The 6977-nt window shown below is 41.8% G+C and overlaps 1 long non-coding RNA gene across 1 annotated transcript; it reads right to left on the bottom strand.

Annotated features, from left to right (window-relative positions):
- Positions 1 to 59: 59 nt before the first annotated feature.
- On the bottom strand, positions 60 to 5343 carry LOC112549764. Its single transcript, XR_003093276.1, has 3 exons — positions 4963 to 5343; positions 3891 to 3924; positions 60 to 1944 (listed from the first exon to the last, which is right to left on the bottom strand). It is a non-coding gene; the product is annotated as an uncharacterized LOC112549764 (long non-coding RNA).
- Between the last annotated feature and the right edge of the window lie 1634 nt (positions 5344 to 6977).

The raw sequence follows: 6977 nt of genomic DNA on the forward strand, positions 1-6977 counted from the left end.
ATGTCTAGAACAAATAATAGGACTAGATATTGCCTTTCAGGGGAGGATCCAGAGGGGGTGCAGTGGCATGACTGCACCCCTTCTTTTGGATTGGAACTCACCACAGGGGCTTCCAAGGATTTTTTTTTTTTAAATCCCTAAAGCAGGTGAAAATCCTCTCTCCCTTCCCCTTCCTGCTCAAGGGCACACTCTTCCCAGTCCCTTCCCGCTGCCTGACTTTCCCCACTGTCCCAGGGGCTGGGAAGCACCAGAGATGTTCCTGCCGCGGCTGGGCTGGGCTCAACTGGAGACAGACAATGACAGCAAGGATGGACAGGATGGAGTCCCTTTTCCTGCTCCAGGACCAGGCAAGGTGGGGGAAACTACTCTCTAGCCACTTTGTTGCCGCTGTCCTCTCCTCAGCTGAGCCCAGCCCCTGCTCAGCCCAGCTGAACTGTGGTGCTTCCCTGTCCTCGAACAGTGGAGAAAACAGCAGCAACAAGCAGTGGAGGGGTAGGGGAGGCAAAGGTAGGGATGGGGACATGTCTCTGAATGGGAAGGGGAAGAGAGCAGGGATTTTCATCTGCTTTAGAGACTTAAAAAATTCTGCTGGCACTGGTGGGATCAGAGGAGGCGGCAAGCAGTGGGTGCAACCACCCTTGCAGTGTAGGTTGTTGCTCCCGTAGTTCCTTTGGAACATCCCAGATCTGCCCCTGGTGCCTTTCACCACAGGGCTACCTCCAACAAAACTGTTACGACTTCCATCTAGCAAAGTAATTTTAGATTTCAGGATATAAAATGTCTTTCCATGGCTTTCTCTTTGTTGTTTTTAAATGTTATGCAACCAGAAAATGATGCAGCTGTCAACTGCACAACAAGCATGACAATAGCCACACACATTACAAGATTTCACAAGCATGTAAACCACAAATCACAACATGGCTAAACCTCATAGAAAAACAAACAACAATATTGGGAAATAATACAATGTACCTGGGCCCCATCCGAGAAAGTCCTTTGATGTTCTATGAAGGTTCCTCCACACCATAATATGGTATGTACTAAAACCCACCAAACTAGTGGCTGCTAAAAGAAAACAAAAAATTATATCCATAGAACAATAGCTTTATATCTGATAGTCTGGTGTAATGAGCACTCTCTCCTCCCTTCAGACTCCGTAACTTTCTTAAGGCTTCATGCTGAGCATTACCTTAAAGAAACTGATCATTTAGCTCCTGTCAACTGGAAGGTTTCCACAGGCATTTGCTAACTGGTTCTTAAAATGGTGGCGGCCTATAGAAATACTGAACCCTGTCCTGTTTTGCTCAAGGGGCACATTGTTTTGCTGGTTATGGGAGGTTCTGTTGTACCCATTAGTCTAACAATTTGCCAAGAGATACTTCAAGACTGGGCTTAGGCTGTACTGTTGGCAATTTCCAAATATGCAATGCATAGAAAAGGTCCTATTATCCCCCTATTTTGGAGAAAACCTATTAGAGAGAAAGCATGTTTAGGAAAACATCACATGGTGAACTGATGAGTTTCCAGGCAATATCCTGTGTGTTGGAGAGGGGTTTAGATGGCTATCCATCAATCCTGTACCATTGCATAGTGTCAGTTTTGAGGCATGTTAGTGGTTGTAGCTCAATATAGCTATTTTAGTCTAGGTAGAAAATCTGCTCCATGCAACATCACTGCAACAAGGATGAGTTTCTTAAAGAAAATACGCAGTTTATTATTCAACTGTATAACAGTGTCCTTTGGCCATAATTTGGTACCATTAATTTCCAGCTTCCCAAAGATCCTGAGGCAAATTTAATTCCTGGTGTGTGTCCCCAGTCTTCAAACTTTATCATTCCTGTTGGTGCACAACTGTTCCTAGTGGTTCTTCAGTTGGTGGGATCAGAATGCTCTTTGAAAATGTTTTCCTGTGGCAGTCTTGTCCTTCAACAGCCCTGATCATTTCTTCATTTTCGGATAAAAACAGGTAAATAAAAAAAATCATCATCTTTATGTCAAAATTATGTCAAATATGGTGGGCATTGGAAATAGGTCAACATTTTTTAGATATGGCTATGTTCATGAAATAGTTCTGACTGGTGTCATTACAGCAAATTATTGTTGTATTTATTATTTTTAGTTTGTATACTCTTCTGGGGCAGAAACTGTGTCATCTACTTTGCTTGCAAGGTGGGTAGAGTGCTGCAGATGTTACTGCAATCCAAAGGATTAATACCATTATTTACCTATACAGGGAACATCTTTCATCCAAGGACCTCAGAATCACTTTCCACAAAACTGATCAAGTGTCATGTTCTTTATTGTACAGCTAGCGAAACTGAGGTACATACAGACTCAAGTGGTTATTTACTTTTGTTCCTGACCCTCTACACTCTACCAGGCTACCTAGAAGGCATGGTGTCAAAGTGGTTAAGGGATCTCTCCATGGCTCCAGAGGCTACCTCCAGTCAAGCCAGATGTCCCTGATCATTTGGGCTGATTACTCAAAGGTTAACCTGCTGTGGTGTTAAAGCACCTCACTCATTGTGTGCCTTAGCCACGCTAGCCCAACTGACTGTTATGTGGACTTCTGACTTTTTTTGCACCATGCTACCTCCTCAAGCAGAGACCGATAACTTCTGCTAACTAGAAGTTAACAACCTCTTTTTACAGGTTAACAAACCCAAATCAACATCACGTATGAGCTTTCAATGCCTTCTAACACTGTTGCTAGGTTTATATTAAGAAGTAACCCATACATTGTACACACAAGGAAATAATGTTAAAAAATGATATGCAAAGGCCTTGATAACTCAAACTGGCCATGAATGTACGGATTTTACTGAAGGTTCACTTCCAGTTTTTATTCATGTTTTGTCTAATGCAGTTAAAGAAACAGGGAATACACCTGCCTAATTTCACACTTGAGTTTTTGCCCTGAGTCACAAATACAGCTTATCAATAAATGCTCACTGCAGTCTGAAAAATATCTGTATTCACAAGTGTAGAGTGATCACTGGGTCTCCAAGAAAGCAAAAGCATTGCCTGCACTAATGCAAAATGCAGCAGCATGGTGACTATGGGAAGGGAGTAGATGAACAAGATATCTGTCTCACACCCATCTCCCTGTCTTTGTGTGCACAACATGGCTGAATGTATTCTTACTGCAAACCTCTCTCAAGTCAACAGAGAATGACACCAGGACATACATTCACCCTTATTCAGTTAATTGAAGCCACATACAGGGGATTTAAAACTAAAATGATAACCAATGATGTATTTATAGGCCCTTCATGGACTGAGTACGGGAGAACGTATTGAGTTTCTGGCTCCCTTTATCATCCCACCCTTCTTAGGCATGAGGAAATGGTGCTGAGCCAGATGAGGCTCTTAAAGGTCAACAGAGGAGAGATCTCTATTTGTGTATCTGTGGCTCTAGGATTACAGAATCTTCTCCTTTCTGTGGAATTAAAATAACTGAAATTAGGTCCTCTTGAAAAAAGTGCAAAGCACTTGATAACTCAGGCCACAAGTACATGGATTTTGCTGAAGGTTTGCTGCCAATTTTTATTCATGTTTTGTCACCTGGGGCTGTTCCAGTTCCCCAGGAAACCCGATAGAAAGACTCCTATTCACTGAAGTGACAATTGAAGTTAGTATTATTAAAGTGAATTGTCTCATAAATAGACTCAATTCTTTTTATACCTAAATGTATGCAGTTAAAATGTGTTACAGGCAATACATCCAGGGCACCCTCCTTTTTCCATTTTTATTTGTATTCTTTTAGAAGCTTTTCAAAAACTCATTCCCCAGAAGAAAGACTTCCTGGACAACAGCTAAGCTTCTCCTTTGCACTCTCCACAGGGAAAGAACCCCAAAGCCAACGGAGAAAGAAAATCGTGCACACGTACCTTTTGTTTTGTAGGGTCATCCCTGTAGAATGATCTGTGTGTGAGCAAGTGCACATACAGGTGGATCAGCTGTGTATATGGTGTTTCTGTGGCATGATTTATATTATTCCACATGAACAACACTGGTTTTCATTTTTGTTCATAGTGCTCGTTATTTGCTCTACAATTAGTCATGGTTGGCTGTGCCCTTTTGTACTTGATGTTTTAACTTTGTAACACTTCAGTACAAAGAAATGCTCAAAAATAATGAAAACATGTTTCTAACCTTTTCCTAATTAAATAGCCCTTAAGAATTGATTAGTAGGAAATAGAGAGTGAAACACATAGAAATGAAGAGGATTCCAATCTCCAACATGGTTTCTAACCTGAAAATGCCACTTATATTTAAGGGCCACATTCTTCTCTCAGCTACAGCCACTGAGCTATATTCAAACCTGCCACAAGCAACACAGTTCTGGTGAAGTTATGTCCACTTACTTGAGGGCTGAGCTTAGCCCACTGAACTGAATAGGGTTATGCTGGAAAAAATAAGATGACACTAAGCCCAGAGAAGACAATTCATGCTGCTCACAACTGATGCACTGAAACAGACAGACAGAGCCTGCCTACTTATTTCTGTTTAGGTACCCAGTAAATTTCACCTGTTAAAATTGCTCAAGTGCAATAATAATTAAATCAATATTAAAACATAATTGCCCTAATTCCTATTAATATAGAGGCCCATTTTCATCACACGGCCTGAAAACTCTGCTGGGTAATTTTGTGCAGATGAGAATTGGGCTCAGTCATCTCCCACAGGTGGACATGAATAATTTTCTCCCATTCAACACAGTTACAACTTATATGAAACCTCCATCATAACTACATACCAGTAATAAGAAAAAAACTCATTGAGGGCTGCAATAACAAACACATTGAAATCTTGCCTGTTGAAGTTAGTAGGAGTTTTGCTGTTAGCTTCAACAGAAATGGGGTTCAACCCAAAGACTAGGTTCCACACCAAATATACAAAGCCAAAACAATCGCATCTAATTATTATCATGAAAAGGTATTTAAATTGAAAATTTCTTACCTTATTTCTTCAGGTAATAGCATGGTTTGTTTTATATTCCAATCCATAAGTCTTCCTCTGAATAGGAACAAAATGTAAAATTAAAAAATACAGGAGATTTCTTATAAAGGGAGATTCATCAACCCAGAATGCAGCATACCATACTGGCTAACAATACTCAAATCAGATGGCTAGGTAGGTGGTTAGGAAAATATATAAATTCCCCACTCCTTCACAGCCAAACTCACTGATAGTGCTGAAAATTATTATCAGTTCTAAATTGCAGTGAAGGGAAGCATGGGTTTACCAAGGGCAAGTCATGCTTGACCAACCTGATTGCCTTCTATGACAAGGTGACTGGCTCTGTGTATGTGGGGAGACCGGTGGATGTGGTGTACCTTGATTTTAGCAAGGCTTTTGATACGGACTACCACAACATTCTCACAGGCAAGCTAAGGAAGTATGGGCTGGATGAATGGACTGTAAGGTGGATAGAAAACTGGCTGGCGCATCAGGCTCAGAGAATAGTAATCAATGGCTCAATGTCTAGTTGGCAGCCGGTATCAAGTGGAGTACCCCAGGGGTCAGTCCCGGGGCTGGTTTTGTTCAATATCTTCATCAACAACCTGGAAGATGGCATAGAGTACACCCTCAGCAAGTTTGCAGATGACACCAAGCTGAGGGGAGTAGTAGATATGCTGGAGGGTAGGGCTAGGATTTAGAATAACCTAGACAAACTGGAGGATTGGGCCAAAACAAATCTCATGAGGTTCAACAAAGACAAGTGCAAAGTTCTGCACTTAGGATGCAACAATCCCATGCTGCAGTAAAGGTTGGGGATTGACTGGCTGTGCAGCAGCTCTGCAGAAAAGGACCTAGGGGGTTACACTGGACAATAAGCTGAATATGAGCCAGCAGTGTGCCCTTGTTGCCAAGAAGACTAATGACATACTGGGCTGCATTGTTAGGAGTGTTGCCAGCAGGTCAAGGGAAGTGATTATTGCTCCCTATTCAGCACTGGTGAGGCCACATCTGGAGTACTGTGTTCAGTTTTGGGCCCCCACTACAGAAAGGATGTGGACAAATTGGATAGAGTCCAGCGGAGAGCAACGAAAATGGTGAAGGCGCTGGGGGACATGACTTCTGACAAAAGACTCAGGGAACTGGGCTTATTTAGTCCAGAGAAGAGGAGACTGACAGGGGACTTAATAGCAGCCTTCAAGTACTTGAAGGGGCGTTTGAAAGAGGCTGGGGCTAGACTGTTCTCAGTGGTGGCAAATGACAGAACAAGGACCAATGGCCTCAAGTTGCTGGAAGAGAATTTTCAGTTAGATATTAGGAAGAATTTTCTCACTAGGAGGGTAGTAAAACACTGGAACAGGTTACCCAGATCGGTGGTGGAAGCTCCATCCTTGGAAGTTTTCAAAACCCAGCTAGACAAAGCTTTGGCTGCTTTGAGCAGGGGTTTGGACTAGATGACCTCCTGAGGTCCCCTCCAAACCTAACTTTGTATAATTCTATCATTCTACTTGCACGTAATGTTAGAAATACCCAAGGCATGTCTACTAAGAAGCAGACAACATGCTCTCCAGATTCAGTAAACAGCAGAACTAAAGGATTGAAATGGATGTGGGTCCTTATAAAAGGAAATTACAAACCCCGAGGCTACAAATTTAAGTGAACAATGATAATCAAGTTAGTTCTCCCCTTATTGTGAAATATTTGTGGAATGCTCTCAACATGCTCATCACAGAAAAAGACATTGTTCCTACTCTGGGACAGTTTGCTACAATCTAAGTTAGCAGGAAAAAAAAGAACTAGGCACTAGGGGCCAGATTTTCAATAGAATTTGGCTTCTATTTAGGTTCTATGAGTGGCAACATTTTCAAGAAATCTCTGGCCGTTAGTCATTAAATTTAACTATTTGGGTTGAAGCTATTTTGACATTGGCCTTAGAAAACACCAAGTCATGTCAGCTTAGGAACTTTGCAGTAGGCATGACACTGTTTGATATTACTAGAACATTTTGCCTAAGA

Source organism: Alligator sinensis, unplaced genomic scaffold, assembly GCF_000455745.1.
Source record: "Alligator sinensis unplaced genomic scaffold, ASM45574v1 scaffold71_1, whole genome shotgun sequence".
Classification (NCBI taxonomy): domain Eukaryota; kingdom Metazoa; phylum Chordata; order Crocodylia; family Alligatoridae; genus Alligator; species Alligator sinensis.